Here is a 19,922-nt window from a genome sequence, read left to right on the forward strand (position 1 = left end):
TTTAATGAAAGCCCTTTAACAGTCCATGGAATGATATATTAATAACATAAATAAGGCAAGGTCGGTTTATTCTCATATGTACACCCGGCAAATTAAGTCGGACCACATAAAAAACATAAATGTTTATTAAAGTGCTGAAACCTGGCATCAGGACTGTAATTTGGGATTTAATGCCACGCCACTGACCGGGGGTTGTAACGGAGAAAAATATAAATGTGTGCGCACCCTTTTTATGTGGGTTCTGAATAATATAATTAGGAATGTATACTATGGAATTCCAAACTTTGAAAAACATAAAAAAAACAAAACAAGTTCACGAGAAATTGTTTTTCTTATCCAAGAAAATTATGTTACTTTTAGCATACACCTACTTTGTTGTGATAGTTTTGACATACCTGGTTGAAACAAACATTTTGTTGTTTATAGCTTGAGATAAGGACTGATTTCCTTAGGTTCATGAAATTAGGCCCATCCCCTATTAGGTTATATGCGAATAAAACTTACTTGACGCTTTATGCAGTGAGAGCCAATGAATATTCGATTATTGAGTCACTTATCTTTAACCGAATTAATTAAAAAAGGACTCGGCTTTTGTATGCCAATTGCGGAATACTAAAAGTAATCAGAATTCTGCACAACGATTTTAAATCAGACTGAAATACGACGCCGGGCGTATTTTAAATTTCCATTTGTTAAAAAAAAACGGGGCAAGTAATTTTTAAATTTGGTAAAACTCCATGTTCGTTATTCGGAACAGGAAATATTATTATTGATAAATAATTATTGAGTTCCGTAGGTACGCAGTTAAATTAATTTGTGAAATATTTCTGCAATCGCTTGTTTTGGAATTTATTTTTGAATCAATGTTTAGCTAAAAGTTAATAGACTTTAAATTGTTAATACATAAATTACTCATACCTAATCATAATTGAGACCTTGTTTAATACCTATAATGTGTCATATGAAATGAAATGAAATCGTTTATTTTGCAAGTTGGACATTACATCACTTTTACACGTCATTTTAAGAACGCTGAGGTCGGCATTTCCTAACTGACTGATCCCTGAGAAGAAACGCCGAAACAAACTCAAGGGTCATAGTCTCTTTTGAAGTCCAAACATGTTATAAATCAAGTAATATTATGTGTGAGTGTCACCATGTACGCGGTCTGGAATGGCCTTTTGAGGAAAGAGCCACATCAGGCTGGAGCTGACCAGTCCCAACAGACGGCACGCATGCATCAGTCGTCGTGTAGCTCAAACCATATCTTAGGGAGCTCAACGACCTGTCACACGACGATACCAGATCTGCAGAACATTTGCGTAGGCCATTCAAAAATACTCAAACCCGCCAGACAGTATTTATGTTATAAGAATATATAATGTTGCTCGCATACACGATACTCACATTCACAATAACTAAACACATAGAAGAAATACACAGAAGATGGAAACAGAAAGAATTGCACGGTCGACACCCAAATGATTTACAACAAATATGCATAGATAGGGAAGCTTCCAACAAATGGCTAGAACTTAGCGGACTTTTTCCAGAAACAGAAGGGTTTATGCTAGCCATACAGGACCAAGTCATTAACACAAAGAACTACAGAAAGTATATAATTAGGGATAGTACAGTTAGGAGTGATTTATGCAGAAAATGTCATAGTAAGCCCGAAACCATACAACACATCACAGGAGCATGCAGCACACTAACACAAAACGATTACACACACAGACACAACCAATTAGTAAACATAATACACTAAAAACTCGAAATAAAACACAAACTCGCACAAGATCCTTACACACCATATTACAAATACACACCAAGAGCTGTCTTAGAAAATCAATATTTTAAAATGTATTACGACCGCACTATAATTACAGACCACACCATTTATAACAATAGACCTGATATCACACTGGTAGATAAAACCAAGAAACACACATTCATCATTGACATAGCCGTCCCAAACACTAACAACATTCAAAAAACAATCACAGAAAAAATAAGGAAATATACAGAATTGCAAGAAGAAATAACTAGAGTTTGGAAAATGAATAGAGTAACAATAGTCCCGATAATAATATCTACCACAGGTGTAGTCCCTAAACAAATTTTTAATAGTTTTGCCGCACTTGATCTCTCCAAATATACTTACCTCACTCTACAGAAAGCAGCTATCCTCAACACATGCCGTATTGTCAGAAAATTTTTGCAACTAGATTTAGATAATAACTTTAATGCAGTACAGAACAACCAGCAAACTTCCCAAACCCAATAGTATTAGTATTAGGATCTCACTCTGGCTTTGCCCGTAAGATCCTAAAAAGACCAGGTTTAAATTAAAACCTGAGAAAACGATCGTTTAAAACCAAAATAATTAAAAAAAAATACAATTATAATATATAAATGTCAATAAACAATGTCATTAATAAAATGTTATCTGATGATAATAAATATCACTCAATCTTCAGCTTGCAGCACCTAAATTCTTATTAAGTTATTTATCATAAAGGTCCAGAGTCATTTGATAAGTAGATATACCATTAGATATCAGACAGATAGGAACAAAAGGCTTCATAGGTAGGGCTCATTAGTTTATTTCTTTTGAAGGAAATGTTAGTAATAATGACAAAAAATCATCACTAACCCACTATTCTGCTAATGTCCTATTTAGTTACAGTCACGTGCCAACGTAGCCAGGACGTGAACATTCTGACTAAATAACGTAATAAGCCATTTCTAGAAAAAACCTACGGTATTCTATTTTTGATCATGTAATTTTTTTCATACTCATAATTTCAGCCTACGTTAGAAGTCTGCTTTGTGAGGGGATTCTTATAGGAGCCTAGCGATGGGTTGATGTTGAGCTACACCTACGCAACGATTTATTTTTTTTCTACTTTAATTGTCGGTTGACTAGTCTATAACAGTCTCTGTTAACATTGTGGTCAATAATCAGTAGATGTATATCAATATCTTCAGGTAAAATATCCTAAATTGACTTCTCTTAGCATGTTGTTTTAGTAAGTTCTATGAGATTGAAAGTGCAATTAAATAGTCTCATTATTTAGACAATATACCTACATATTTTCTCAGCACATCTTATATCACAAAAACCAGTGTAAATAGCCAAACTATCAGAGCAAACAGACTTGAGAAAGCTATCAGTACCACCTCAATGTTCGTCACATATCAGAGACGATAATTCACGCCACAATGAAAGAGTCGTCACGCCGTGATCACGTCTATCTGTCACTTTCGCTCCGTTTAACGTCAATAAAAGAATGAAGTTACTTTTGTGGAGTAGCTGTAAATCTCGGCGATTGGGGACTTTTAGATACGGCGATGATGGTGACGGGAAATTTGATTCCTGGTTATGACCGATCCGATCTGTAAGTACTAGAACGCCTTTGTTAATATTGAGACCCTTCTACAGGTTTCGTAACAAGGCGAACCAAGGTAACTTTTTGAGGTTTGAATAGTAGTTCGAAATGAATCGTGATCCCTAGCCTGTGCAAGTAATGTCACCAAAGAGCTTACAGTTGGCATCATAGACTCAAGGATGCGACTTTATTGAAATGCTAAAAAATATAGAAGTTTCTAAGCATTTCAAAGCAAGAGAGTGAAGATTAGATGTATTTTAGGTCAAGCTCCAGCAACTCAAATTCTATGTTAAATTTTCAAGCCAGCCACATGTTCTGTTCTTCTTGTTAAGCAGTTTATCTATCAAATAAATAGTAATCGTAACGTACCCGCATCGTGAGGTCTAAATAAGGGCCACCATCCGCTGAGTCGGCGGCCAGACGCGTGTACTTTATGACAGGCCCACAAAATATCGTCGCATTTATTTGAATCGCAATGTTATCATCTAAACTCGAGGGTGTGAAGCACCCTTATCATATTTTGTGGGTTTTTACTCAGTTTTAGTTCAAGTCTAGAATTTTATGGGCATCTTGAGGGATAGTTAAGAACTACGGGTGTTTTTAAGAGTGTATCATTAAGTTGTTGGTTTTGAAAATGATTCCGTTTTGATTGGGTCTATTTGCGGGCCATCCGTAGTTCTTTTTCACTATACATATATACTTCATAAACTTGAAGTAAATAATATTGTGAAAACTACAACAAAGCTTCAATTTTCTTCATAAAAGCTCTCAAACAAACTATCCTTTTCTATTTTAAAAATATTAAGCAGCTAAACAAGTTAGTATAACTACATTCTTATCGCCGTTCATACAACATTAAAGTTTTCATTCGGTAAAGTACAGACGCGCACAAAAATGGTAATTTGATGTGGTACACTCGCTTTGCGATGTACAAAGACAAACTAAGAATATTTTGTACAAAATGGGACAACGTTTTGTGCACAGCTGGCAGCGGTTGAAAGGGAATTGTGTCACTTATACTAAGATTATATTTAAAAAGCTTATTCCCATGCATTTTAACGCTACATTAGGAAACAGGGAGCTCTTGGGTATTTTATGGAAAGATGTTTTAAGTTAATGTTTTGGGAAAACATGGGTTTATTTAAAATCCGTGGCAAAATGGAGTCATCTTTTGGATATATTACGTAAATGCATAATGAAGTTCACTCTATTTCAATAATAAAAGCCGTTGGATCCAAATCCTGTATGCTGTGACAACAAAGAATTTATTTCCATTGTCAGCGGAAAAAAATGTATTAGGACATTTTGTTTACATAGAGCAACTGCCTATCTGACCTCCTCAATCCAGTTACCTGGGCAATCCAAATATAGGCCTTGGCTTGCTCCTGCGTACCCGAACTATCGAAGAGGAAAAATTTTATAAGTTAATAATTACATTTAAACAAGAATAATTTGATAAAGATGTCCTTAAAAACTATTCCTATTTAAACAAAAAAAAAATCTTAAAAAAAGTGCCAAAGCACAATGATTACTTCAACGTATCACATGTAGTTCGCCCAGTGACGCGCCATAAACCGGCTAAATCGCTTGTCGGCAGCCATTTGCATAAACATAAACGGTACAGCGCCACGGTGGTACAAAATGTAAACTCTGGACGTTCGAGAGGATAGGAAAAATGTACCGCGTGGCTGAGGGTTTGTTTGTAAAATAATGGTGAGGATATAAGATTTCTTTACGTGAACTATTAGTACGTTCGGAGTAAAATTAATGGATAAACGAGAAAGGTCTTAAATCAATTGCTATCAACTTTTTATGAAGTCATTGACACAACATAACCCAGTGTATATTTTGAAGATATTTGGCCATACATTTACTGGTTACTAAAAGACTGTATTAAATTAACTTAATAGTCAACGAACACCTTTAAGAAAGTTTTTCTAGTGAAGTTCATTATTTTTTACTTCTAATTGAATTTCGATAATATTCACAAATATATTTGAACAATAGAATTATGCAGATGTAAACATTAAAAAGATTGGAGGGAGGAAATGTTTGCGTCTCGTTTCACAATCCGTGTTTATTTTGAACATTTTTTTTATGTTAATTATATTTGAATGGGTACATTTTTCTCTGTTTTCACGGGCAGGCTACATTTTCCCGCTACAGAATTTGAATTTCAAATTAAGAACAAATCCTGTTCCACGGTTATTCAGATTTATATTCGGTTGAGGGCCAATGACGCAGAAATATGAGTGTCATCTTTCATTTTACTTTAACTCAAATTTATTTGAAACACTTCTGTCCATGATTGTACACTGGAGATGATTGTATTTTGCTTTATTGGTTAATTAAATGTTTACGTAATTTTATTAATATTTACTTGGGTTTGGGGTCGAATGTCTGTTAAGATGAAAGAGATATCTTAGATAATTGTAACTTTACTGTGGTAGACGCTTGTTTTATGCAAAATCATTTAGATAGGCATTTGTTTTATGAATACTGAACATGTAAATTCACGTAAAATAACTTGTTCTGGGTGATTGATAGCTCAGTGTTTGAATATCATATTATTAGGTCTTGCCAATATCTTTATGTATTGCTTGAGCATGATCGAAATTGACACAGAAAATAACATGGTACCCCAGTGTTAGCCACAAAAGTCCGAAGGTTTATCAAATTGTGTATTAATATAAGTAGACGTGGTATGTATTATTAATGGCTTTTATTAGAATATTTTGTAAAAAAACATTTGTATCAAATTATGACGTTACTGATTGAACATACACTTCAAGCCACAGAAAATGGGCAGATATTTAAACAATCGACCGCCATTGTTATAACGACATCGATTTAACCAAACAACTTAATTGTTATTGAGTGGTAATGTACAATCATCCAGTTGTATTGAAGAGTCCTTTTTGATGCAACGCGGTGTAATAAATTTATGTTTCATTGTATGTAAGTCTTGTATATTTTATTTTAACATGTCACTGTAAAATAATAGTGAACTACAAAAATAATGGAAGCTTTATGCACAAATTGATATTAAGTATAGAATATTCGAATTATGACTTGAATGGGTTCGTCAATGTTTAGACCGATGAAAACCTCTGGCTGATGACACAAACGAGACAAACTCTGTTGACACTGATAAGTAGATGATACTACTAAGCTATAAGCTGCTTCAGTTAACCATTATATAAAATTGGGTAAACTACCTTCTTTTAGAATTGTAATGTAAGTACTCTTTACAGAAACCGAAATCACACATAATAGACTTACGTACAAAAATAATAATGAAGAAATATTATTTTAAATTCACCACTGTCTCAAATTATCTGCACCGCAGTGTACCGATATCAAACAGAAAACAATGCAGTGAGTTTCTAAAAACTAGCCGTGTACCAACGAGATGGCTTCCTTCTCCTTTGACGGGGTTAATTGCTAGCAAGTCAACACGGGCAGAAAGCTCATTAAGTCACAAGGGACGGACGTGGACCCCCACTGATGCCCCTTTCGACCCCCTTTTGACCCCCTCTCAGAGTAGGAAGTGCGTTTAACGTACTTACCTAGGTAGATTTTATTTTTGCAGTTTATGATGCAGGTTTATTGCTGTTTTATGTTTTGTTTTAAAGGTGCTATTTTTAAGTATTTGGAATGTCTGTTTTACTTTCCTGCTGGTGTTTTAATTTTACCAACGAAACGACCTCATACTCCACACATGCACACATCTTTATTTCGAGGGCAATCATTAAAACTGGTAGTAGGAACAGGTAGGTGTTCCAGATCCTTCCGGAGCCCGGAATCATTTAAACAGGAATCGAACCCGTGACATGCAATGCAGCAATTGATACGATCGACCGCTACATCATACGTGTCGTCCCATTTCCCCAAATCCTTCATTGTTTTTCAATCTTAATTCAGTTTTTTTCTAAACATCGCTTTTGTTTTGAAGACAGAAAACAGAATAAAGGAGGATAGGTACACACCACGATACTGCGACCTCATTGAAGAGCTATCGGCTCAAAGTTGTTTGAACAACAGATGCAACATCGAACACTTGCACTCACAGCTGGTGACAACTATTTGTGTAAAAGGTGGTACTGTGTGGTACATGGTTTATAGTTTTATATGATTGGATTTTATTTTAGTGTGTTTTATTCCTTATAACTTGTTATGATGGTGTGCAGATGACGTAACTGCTATTCATAACGAACTTTTTCTTATTCTGTGAAAATAGAATATCACAATGCAGTAATAAATCAACTACCTACGCAGAAAAAGTCCGTGATATTTTACCATTCGCTTGTAGTAAAAAAGGCTGAGCTCGTCAGTGAGAAAACGTGACGCATGGCGCTTCAGATCAATGGTACAACAAGAGCTGTAAATAAACCATCAGTTTATGATACTTCTAAGAATAATAATGATGTTATTTGCTGATAACCGGTTCACTTACGCAGAGAAAGTCATTTCGACGTTTCAACTATTATTTAGGAGAACATTTATTAATTTAAAAAAGATATGGTTTAAAGAATGCCCTTAAACCATAGCTTTTTAACTTTTATAAGAAGCAATGGAAAAGAGTCTCTAACTCTTTAATAACTAAGCAAAATAAAAACAAAATGAAATGAGAAGCGATAAACAATAACCTTACCCAGTGGAGATCATAAAGATATATTAAAAAAAAGCGTGTAAAAAAAAATATCTATAAAGAGAAACTCTCAGTGTGGATGTTAATGGCCTGTGCCCAGTGAGAAATATTACACCTTATTCGTTTCGCTTTAATTAAACTTTCGATGCCCGGGAACTGGTTTACTTGTGGTAAGTAACTGGCTGAAATATTGGACGAGATTTAAAATTTGTTCTTGAGAGACAGACGATTTTCTTCTTTTTAAAATGTGAATATTCAATTATTATATTTTTATACCATAGGAGTACATAATTCAATCAGTTTACGTATAGTTCAAGTTAAAATACTACTTAAAATAAATCGCAAAAAAAAAATTTGTTTGCCCATATCTCTGACTGAGAATTGATTTTTTTTACGTAATTAAATAAATTGTTCAAAACTGAGAAGATGACCAGTTAATCCAAGTAATAGCTTTAGAGAAGAACACTACAGGTATGTTTCAATTAAAAACCTTCTTGTTCTTCCTGCCCTGTTCCAAAGTTATTGTGAGTCGACGCAATATGTATTTTTAAATCGAAAACCACTAGAAGTAAAATGAACAATACATAATAATATCCATTTCTTAGAACATAACAGCTAACTACCACACCGCGTCCTCGCTGAAAGCAGTCACCGTGGAAATTGGAGCAGCTTTCAATAACTGAACTGATCAATTATAGCTCTCAAATATATGACACGTGTGAGTTTCACCAGACGAAAACTTGTTTTAGGAAGCCATTTACGTTTGTACTTTAGTAAGATTTTAATTGTGTTTTTCTTGGAGTGAAACTTTAAGATTATACGTCATTTTAATTTCAGTCTATATATAACTTTAAAAACTTTCATGATTTTTTTTTTATTAATAAGACAACATATGGTATAATTTAAAAGGGATGCCTGATCAAAATCTCTGCCAATATTGTAGTCCGTTTGTATTCTTACTAATATGTTTAATTTTTTAGCTGCATCGGTAGACATTGCCCGTTTTTTACCCGTGCTGAGATAATTTTCAAGATCATTACGTAAAAACATGAGAGCAGCTACAACATCATTTGCTAACTAAGAACATGCTGGTTCAGACCTAGAATTACCCTAACAAAAGGACATAAAAGTACTTAACTCAAATTTCAATTTTCTTACAATCCTTGTCCTCCATTTAATATTTCTCGCAAGAATTTTCTCGTCATTATTACAAAATTACCGAAGACCACTTAGGGCCATTATCGTTTGCCGAGAGAAAATTGTATGCAAACAAAGTAAGGGTTAAAAAATCCACGTGAACAGGCAAGAGGGTTAAATGTTGGGGCTCGATGCAAATTGGTCCCGTGGGTCTTTCAGACCGCATTTAAAATAATACACAGCTACCCCGGTAGATTCGAAGGCAGATGGTTAAATAACTTTTCATATGTCATTTGCATTTGCGAGTTAAAAAAAGAGTTGGTAATATTTTCATAATTTGTTTATGTTCGGGATGAATGTTTAATCAGGAGAATTTGTGATATTTTTTTTTTCCTGTTGTTTTTGAGTGAGATTTTTGTTGAAATAGTCAATGTTTTGTTGCTACCGTTTTTACCCAATACCCAAAAACCCAGAGGAGTACAGTACTAATGAATCGTTTTAAAAAATATTTGTAAGTCGTTTTTTACAAAATGAATGAACCAAATTATAATAACAGAAAGACATAAAGCGTGATGATTGGACTGAATGATTTTGAGACTGGATTTTGAAAGCTAAAAATTTTTCTTTAGCTACTTTCTTAGTCACCAATTCACCTCTAATTTACTTCAACAGACAAAGCAGTAAAAATCTAAACAATAAAAAAATTGAATAGTCCCATATGAAATTGTGATGCTTATTGCGCGCTCGCCGCTGCCCGACGGATTACAGTAATGGCACTGAATACTAAGCGGTCAGACCCGACAAGCATAGACCAGATAATGTGGTGCAGATACGACAGTTCTATCTGCAATGGTTTAACAGTGGATTTCTATAACCTGTCTATCCGTTGTTTTGCGATTAGAGATTGGATTTAGACTTAAGCTGCATATAAATTGTGTCCGATCTCTAAGCGCAAAATAAAGAATAGATAACCATGGGACCATGGGGCCCAAGTGCCCACAGACTCTTTCGAGAAATCAGTAAGCGATTAGTGGAGTCCACTCGTGACCAAAGGGCTGGCCTACACTTCGGTCAAAGGATATGCATTGCCATCCAGCGTGGCAATGCAGCCAGCCTTTTGGGCACGATCCCAGCTGACAGCGATGCGGATGAATATTTTGATACTTAGTTTTAATATTTCCCTATCATAAGATCATAGATAAGTTATAAAAATCAGCTTTAAATAGGTTCTTTGTAAATTGAAGTAAGTTATTTTAAAACTTAGCTCTAGATAATATACATGTATCAGAGTCACATTCAAAGTAGCTATTTATGTAGCTATTGAAATAGCTAGCTAGCTAGTGCCTCACTGACGCAACAAAAAATTAGGCACAAACTACCAAGTGTCTATTCTTCAACTATTTATCTAGTCTAAGATCACAAAAACAGCAAAAGGCCGCGGGCACTCACGTTCCCATAGCCAACTGAAGAATAAACGGGATTACGTAAACACCCGCATACCTCTTGTTTCTGTCGGACAAAAGGTTATAAAATGGAGTGTAACCATGGAGTAAATATGGGGTATACAAGTTATTATAGTTCGGCCATTCAGAGAATGCGTTCCTGACACGTCGCGATTGAACTGACGACGTAACTACATTCATTGATTATTGATATAATAATGTTGTTTTAATGCTCCTCAATTGTTAAAACGGTAAACAACCAGCAAAAATATTTTTATCGTAACTGCAACGCCATTGCAAAGTTACGTCGTCAGTTCAATCGCGACGTGTCAGGAACGCATTCTCTGAATGGCCGAACTATAGGTTAAGTTATGGAGTTGAAATAATGGCAAATATTGTGATAATAAATTCAGAAGTCTAGTCATGGAAAAGTATGTTATATCGAAAGTCAAATTCGTTGCATTAATCAAGTTAGTGGCCCGGTCAAGAAACTCCATAGACACCCTTTCTCTTATTTATAAACTATCGACGCGTTTAAGTCTCATGACTTAAACGCGATACTGCATAAAGGAACAATTGTTGTCTTTCCTTATCAATTAGGTAAATAGTGAGCCAAAATATCGCATCATATATTATGATCAGCATCCTAACCTACTTGACAAGTCAGTAGATCCTTTAACACAGCAACATTGGAAATTATTTTCCTACGTGTATTATGTACTCATACATAAAATAATATAAAAGGGATACCAATAAACAGCCAGCTTTGAAAATATCTTCTCACGTAGGTAACGGTTAGACAAATGAGGACGTGACCTAACATTACCTAACAAAAACGATTTACTGCGTGTAATAATACTAATGTATTTTACTGGCGAGTGACAGTCACGTGTGGACCTAGAACTTATGTAGGTGTAAAGATATTTAGAGAGGTTCTAGTAATTAATTGATTGAATTAACTTAAACGTGCCATTGCTGCCAGCCTCTTTGATAAGCTACGGTGGGCATGAGGAGTTTTTCGATTCCATCTTTTAATGATTTTAATTTTAATTTAATTTTGTGTTTAGTGTGTAGTATAAGAATGTATAATAAATAAATATTTTTACAATTCGGTCAAAAGTTACGAAGAGGATAAAAATTCAATTTACGTTGCATAGGGGTGTTTTAAATATCATTGACTAAAACAAGTCTGAAAATGCAATTAGCCTTAAGTGTGTTATTTAATCCTTATTACTATTCTGTAAGAGAAGATGGCTGTGTATTACAGTAAGAAGAACAGCCAAATTGTTGATTGCTGAAGATTTTCTGGATGAAAGCTAATAGCTGAAATCAAAGAAGGAAGTAGGAGTCCGATTTGGAAAACTGTATCAGGCCTATAATTATCGAAGGAGGCTACTTTACATATATCAAGGTACGCGGATTTCATGGGCCGTGAGTGGAAGTAAGTATTTCACAAAAATGTCTGATACCTTTTATGATTTTATTTATAGCCTCATATCGGAAGAATTTGTAATGAATTTCTGTATCGTTAAAGGTGCTTAAAAATGTGCTTTGCAGTGAAGTTAAAAATAAGACATCCTACGCAGAAGTGAATCTCGTCAAATGGTGTGTCTCGATCTTGTACATAGCACATTTTATTTTCTTGCGGCTACGTGTGAAATAAAACCGCTGTGACGACTGCGCCTTTAATGGGAACCGCTCATCACACCATAGTGTAACACTGAGAGAATTATTGTGTTTTTTTAAACATTTAAAACTCTTTCAGAACGACATGGATTTGGATGGTTACTAGAAAGCTGTAATTGTTTGAAAGTAATTAAAGGGACCAATTTTGAAAGGTTACTGTTTGTTTCACGAGAAAGCTAACATAATTCAAATAGCATGCCTGCTGTATCCCAATTGGTAAGCCAAAGGTTTAATCATTAACACACGATAACTTTGTGAGTTTTGTTTAAGAAAGTTTAAGAGCACAACCCTCGGACACAAAACCATATCTATCTCACGCTGTAACTCTACAAATCTTAATAAAACGAGTATCCGTAATCGGTTTCACCCGATTCCCTTGGAAACAACGCCGGGAACCCCAATAAAAAGTGACGTATCGCAATAAATAGGCTACCTATCGAACACTAATAAGAAATACAAAACGATTTGGCTGAGATTCGAGTGTTCAAACAAACAAACAAACTCTTCGGTGTCATAGTTGCAAGAAGATTTGACATTGTAAGGATCCAAGATCTCGAAAGCAGTTTCGATTGACAAGGAAGCCACCGCGACTTTTCCCACGAAACAAATCCTGTTACACAACTGTGTGACACGCGGCCTTTGTGCCGACTTACGAGTGAGCTCTCACAGTCACAAGTGTTTGCGAATGTCGTGCCGAGTGTCGTACGGGTAACAGGTTCCTTTCCGAGCGAAAACCTTTTTGAGACAAACGTTGGAGGACGTTGATATCTGTGTTCGTGCTTTATATGTTGAGGTAGTTTTGTTTTATTGATGTTTAGTCGGGCTGTTAGAAGCCAGAAAGAATGACAGCCTGTCTTTCCAAGGGGTCTTGAATTACTGAGGTAACTGCGGTGAGGAGTAAATGTAGCAACTGGTAGCAACCTATGGCAGCCGGTAGGAATTAGGTAGTAACTCTATATTTATTTCGAGGGGATCCATGAGGACTCGGAAGGGTGAGACTGGAAGCCGTCCCGACCATAGTTGAGAAAAGGCTCGGAAGAAGAAGGGATTCAGGGGAAGCGACAGCGATTCTGACGATCACAACAGTGATACTTAGCGGCATTCAGTAAAACTGGAAGCCGAACCCATATAGTTTGAAAAAGGCTATTCAGACAATGGAAAGTTTCAAGCATTTCTATTTAAACATATGTTACCTACTAAAAGTTCTTTTTTATTCTTGCCTTACTATGTACTACTACAAAATACTGTCAAAACACACAAATCAAACCAGTCCAGGAGCACTCCAAAATAATGCTTCTTGAGAAAAATCGCCGGGTCTCCGGGAAGCTACAGTGACAAATACTAGGGATGTGCACCGATGTACGGGACCCGAGAACGGATAAGCACGTGAGTGAATTCCAACAAATAACATATAGCGGCAATGTGTTTGCTGAATGTTGGTGTCTGTTTGCCAATTGTTTTTTGTTTATTGACAGTTTGTGTTTCGACATGTAGTTATTGTTTTGTTTCTTATGACTTGCATAACTGGCTGGTTAACTAGGCTATACCAAGAAAATGAGATAAATGGTGTTATACAGATACTCAGTCATTAAAACGTAGGAGCCAAATTACTTTTGTACGGGAATATTGTCGTCAAAATAGACTGAGATCTTAGCGGAATATGGCATTACTATCAGTGACAAGAATGAAAGATTATCTTGAAAATGACACTGGCTTCAGTATTACACTGGCTTCAGTATTATTTTCATTTCATATTTCACTACACTGTAATGTTAAAAATGAAAATATTAAACCTAACATCGACATAATAACCGCAACCGAAAAAAGTCGTCAACCCTAAAAAGCGTATACGCATAAAAATTACATAATAAAAAAAATATCTTGTCCATCCGTACGTCGGCTAGTTTCATCAGGCCTTATATTACTGAACATAAATTTCTCATAGTAGGTTCGTATAACTTGAGTAAGTATTTACTGTGACTAAACCGGTATATATCACGGACGCCGACCAATTTCTTGACCGAAAAATTTATAACGGTGCTTTGGATCTTCCCTTGATATATGGGCGAGGGACATCCCTAGGAACGCGAATCACTCTTAAGTGAAAGCGGGTATAATTCATATCGAGGGTTTAGTAGTTTTCGCGTTTGCATGTTATTTGAATAGTTTGTGTGTTGTTGGTGATGAATTGTGTGAGCGAAAATGATGATAGATAGAAAGCTCTATATATGATAAAGCTTAAGATTGTGTTGTGTGCAAGCGCTAATCTCAAGAGCTACAGGACAATTTGAAAAATTAATTCAATAAAAAGTAGCCTTCCTCAATAAATTGCCTATTTATCAAATATCCCTTATTTATATTTTACAGCTTTTCTCGGTAAATGTTTGGATTTCCATTCTGCAGCAACTCATATTTTCATCCTGTAAAATAATGTTCATATTCCTTTACAATTTTAGGTAAGCTATTTCTACATATAAATCCTTTTTTTTTACCACGTCAACCAGTTCAGTATTTTAATCAGAACAGCGAAACAAACAGAGCAATTTTACTTCTAGAATTACGACACCATTATTTTAAGTAGTAGGTTTTGTGTAATACCTAAGTGATTAACAAGCCTTGTCTTCACAAAAAATGACAAACGACAAAGCAAAACTTTAGCCCTAAATATACAGAAACAAATAAGAATAAAAGTTATTTCAGAATTTCTTTACGTCTTATAACATTTCCCAGTGTTTTCAGCTCGTCTTCTATGTAAATAAAACTAACTTATTTTGACAAGTTTATAGGCTTAACAAACTTGTTTCTGCTTACAAGATTGATACAACTTTAAATTATGTTAACGCTAATTCTTTTAGGATCAGGTGTTTATTTACAGATGTTTGTAAAACAAAATAGAAGCCTATTGCTAAGAAGAATAGAATAGAAGCCATTCCACCCTTGCGCCTAAGTAACAGGTGCAAGGGTGGAATGATTTCAGTCGTTCCGTATATGAGTTACTATCTTGTCATGTCAAGTTCCTCCATCTTTTAGAAGACATTTTAAACTGGTCTTGGCTGTTATATAACATCATTGCTGGCAAGGATGGTCAGAACCCAGATAACCAGTTTTACAAAGGATTCCTCAGAAAATTGCAACGAGGAGATCAGAAAAAGCACTGGTCTGCTGGAAGCCGATTGCAGCATAGTCACGAAAAGGCTAGGCCGATGATAAACATAATTATTTTCCTCCTAAGTAGTAGTTTAAAATAAGTCAGAATTTTATTTTTCAAATATCGATAATATTTATTTAACACAAGAATTAAAGTCTTACCCCACAAAATCCGAAGTCGGGAATCGAATCTTGTAAACAGCAAACGTTTGCATTAACAAGTTCAATATTTCCAATGGGATATGTAAATGTGAGTCTGTCGGTGACACCCGCCCGCAGACATTTTAATATCGCGCGGGGTTTTTAAGAGATTATACGCTTAAAACGAGGAATATGTACGAGAGTGATCAGTTTTCCAAAGGTTTTTTTTTAAGTTTCGCTTTTAAGTAAATAAGTAATTAGTTTAAGTCGATTTTTTTTAAGTTTTTTGTAGAATCGTTTAGATTTAACAGAACATATTTCGTGGGAAAATCAGCATACCTACATATCACACACGTATTATATTAGTTGTATACTTTAATAGAAACTACCGAATCTACCTTTGCATGTATAAATTTAATATTTTCAGGCAATTAATATCATGTTAAAATCCAATGTTACAAATATAATTTTCTTAGGAATATATTTGATAAAAATGTAATCAGTAAACTGGCTGTAACTCTGCCATGATATATATGACCAGTGAACAAAGTTTATCTTGCAATATACATATTCGCTCGGTGCAAGTCATAAGAGACAGTGATTTTCAGAGCGTGTTACGGTAGGTACACAACTTGTATGACATACATAAATAAGCCTTTAAACTAAGGTAAAATTGAAAATGTTCTCATAAGTTGATAAAGAAGCAGTCGTAACGGGGAGTTAGTTTGACAACTAATCTTACCAAGAGGTATCGGGTTGCCCGGGTACCTGGGTTGAAGAGGTCAGACAGGGAGTTGCTCCATGTAAAACCCTTTTTTTTTTTTTTTTTTGTTGTCGCTGGGCTAAAAATGCTATTACGCATCCCCTTCCCGTCGGGGGACGGGAGAGGGGTATGTGGGACTCCCCGGTAAAATCGTTTCCGGTATACCCACTAAAAAGGCCCAGCGGCACTCCGACCTCGCCTGAGTGGAGGGGGTCTGGGAATCTATGGCGTCCAGTCCCCCACCGGCGATTGCCCGCCTTACGGCAGGCCCCTCATACCTCCCCCTAGTGGAGAAGGGTCCTTATAATGGCCGGAGCGCAGGGGTTGATCCTTGTGATGCAGGCGGTGGCGCCCCCGCGCCTGTAGCCTGCTGATCGCCCCCCGGGGCGGATGGGGACGGACGTCGTGTTTGTCGTCTTCTGCCCCTTCTTCGTCTGCGGAGCGGCACCGCGAGAGGGTCGTTCTCCCGCATGCGCTCCGCCGCTTCCTTCTGTGACATGATGTCCTCACAGAAGGAGGCTACTGCTTCCCATGCCTCCTCACTTCCCAGCATGGCGGCAATCACGCTGGGAAGCGAGAGGTCGTTCCCGACCACTGCCATCAGGGCGCGGCGGGGTTCAGCCCACGATGAGCACACCTGAAGTGTGTGCTCTGCCGTATCCACCGTGGCTTCGCAGTGGTGACACTGTGGATTCTCCTCCCTCCCAATCCGGTGCAGGTACGATCCGAAGCAGCCATGCCCGGACAGCACCTGCACCAGACGCATCGAAAGGCACCCGTGCCGCCGATCGAGCCATCCCTTCAGGACAGGCCCGACGGCATCCAGCGTCCAGCGCCCGTACGTTGCCGAGGCAAGGTCTTCGGCACAGTGCAGTGTTATTGCCTCCCTTGCCTCCTCACGCACCTCTTCCTTTTCTATCGGGTCTGGGCGCCGGTTTAGCGCCTTCTGCGCCACCGTCCAGTCGTACACTCTGGCGAGCACCCATGCCTCGAGCTCCCAGGGAGGGGTTCCTGCCAGAACGCACGCCGCCGCGAAGCTCACCGTGCGATACGCCCTCGCCACCCGCTGTGCAATGACCCTTTCTGGCCTGCGGATGGCAGCGGCGTTCACCCGACTGGACAATGAGTCTGCCCAGATTGGGGCCCCGCACAGTGCCATACTTTTGAGTATGCCGGCGTATAGACGCCGGCATTGGTCGCCGGGCCTCCCGATGTTTGGGAGGAGCCATGAGAGGGCGCCCGCGGTCCTCATCAGGCGCGTCGACAAGCCGCTGAAGTGTGCTCTGAAGCGCCACTTACTGTCAAGGACTATGCCCAGATATTTCATCTGGGGCTGCACCTCAATGCGGACACCCTCCACATGGATATGGGCGTCGGGCGGTTGGTGCTGCCGAGACCCATGGAAGAACACGGCCTCGGTCTTGTGCAGCGCCACCGTCAGCCCTAGGCGGGAGATTCTGTCCACCACTTGAGAACCGCCCGCCGAGGCCAAGCTGGCCGCCTCTCCAAAATTTCTCCCCCGGGCAGTCAGAAGGATGTCGTCTGCATAGCAGATGACAGAAGTGCCACGGGGGAGGTTGCCCCTCAAAAGCCAGTCGAATCCGATGTTCCACAGGAGTGGCCCTAGAACAGAACCCTGCGGGACACCGGACTCGACGACGTAACGTCGGAGCTGGCCCGACTTGTCCACAAGGATGACTGTACGGTCCCTTAAGTAGTCAGCCAAAAGTCTCCGCAGATACGGGGGCACCCCATGGAAGCGGAGGGCCTCCAGTATAGTGGAGTGAGGAATTGAGTTGAAGGCGTTGGCTATGTCGAATGACACAGCCAGCAGTCCATCTCCCGCATCCATCGCCTCCCTCACCTGGCCCTTGAGTCGGGACAGGGCATCAACTGTCGAACGCTCAGCTCGAAAACCAAACTGAGCGTCCGCTAGATCTGGGCCAGTTGTGCTCAGATGCCTGGTGATACGGGCAGCGAGGATCCTCTCGAACATTTTACCGACCTCATCCAGTAAAACGATGGGTCGGTATGCCGATGGAGAGTCCACCGGCCGCCCTTCCTTCCGAAGAAGGCACAATTGGCCCTCCTTCCACGGCTTTGGGAACCTCTCACACGTCAGGCACGCACTGAAGAGGTCCCGAAACCTATCTCCCATCTGGGAGGCGGTGATGGCCACCACCTTTGCGGGAACGCCGTCTGGACCTGGGGCCGTCTTTTTCCCCCTGAGGCAGAAGACTGCCTTCTCCACCTCGTCCTCCGTAACCGGCGGGACCTCCTCGGCCGATGGAGCCGCACCTTGCGGGGCGCTCATCACGGGTGGAGTGAAGTTGTCCCTGCGCGGAAACAGGGACTGAACAACCCCATCCAGTAACGACGGTTCGAGGGTCTCGGCAACTGGGGGACCGTACGGGCGCAGTTTGTTGCGTGCCGCCTTGTAGGGCCTCCCAAAGGGATCCATGTCCAGACCCTCAAGCATCTCCGCCCTCGCGCGATCCTGGGCTGTGCCCATTTGAGCCGTCAATGTTGACTTGGCCTCTATGTAGGCTGCATAGAGGCGGTCCTCGTTGTCGAGGTCGCGAAAGCGCCGCCGCCGGCTTCTTGTGTAGGCCCGCCTGGCCGCCACACAGGCGGCCCGAAGATCCCCCAACTCCTCCGACCACCAATAGACGGCGCGCCTAGGAGGCGGACGATGAGACAGAGGCATGCTAGAGTTGCACACCTCGGTCAGGGAGACCCTTAAATGGGCCGCTGTGGCGTCCACATCCCGGACTACTACAGGAGGGGACAGCCAGTCCTGGACGAAAGCCGCCTCCGTAGCGGCCTCCCGGTCTAGGCGGGAGAGCGCCCACCGTGGGAAGTGCGACCGACCCTCCCGGGCCCCCTGAAAGCCCGGGATGGAAACATCAAACCGCACGTATCGGTGGTCTGACAGCGTCTCCACCAGCTCCACCCGCCAGTCCACTACACAGGCTGCCAAAGAAGGGGAGGCAAAGGCGAGGTCCACGATGGAGCCCCCCTGCTGCCGCACGCAGGTGTGAACTGTTCCCCTATTCAGGAGGGACAGACCGGAAGACACGGCCCAGGCTTCCACCTCTCGTCCTCGGGCATTTGTGGCTGGGTTACCCCATATCAAAGATTTTGCATTGAAGTCGCCCAAGACCAACACCCGGTGCTGCACCACTCCACTTGCCACCCTGGCGAGGACCTCTAGAAAGTCCTCGAAGTCCGTGAGAGGGCGGTTTGGGGAGAAATACACCCCTATAAGGGCTATGTCACCCCACGAGGCGGCCACGTATCCCGGTCCCCTCTCTAAGAGCGAGAGGGGAGGGGAATCCGTAGAAGACCGCGCCACCAATGCAACCGAGCCGTTGTCGTCTCCCAGCCAGCTGCCAGGGACAGAGTACGGCTCAGCGACAACCGCCACATCCACCAACCACTCCGCAAAGGTTTGGACCAGCAGGCTCTGGGCTGCTCTGCAGTGGTTGATGTTGGCTTGAAGAACACGTCGTCGATGCCCAGCCATCAGTCGGTGTTCATCGCGCTTCCCTCGGTGGCCGGCA

This window comes from Helicoverpa zea, chromosome 20, assembly GCF_022581195.2.
Source record: "Helicoverpa zea isolate HzStark_Cry1AcR chromosome 20, ilHelZeax1.1, whole genome shotgun sequence".
NCBI lineage: Eukaryota > Metazoa > Arthropoda > Insecta > Lepidoptera > Noctuidae > Helicoverpa > Helicoverpa zea.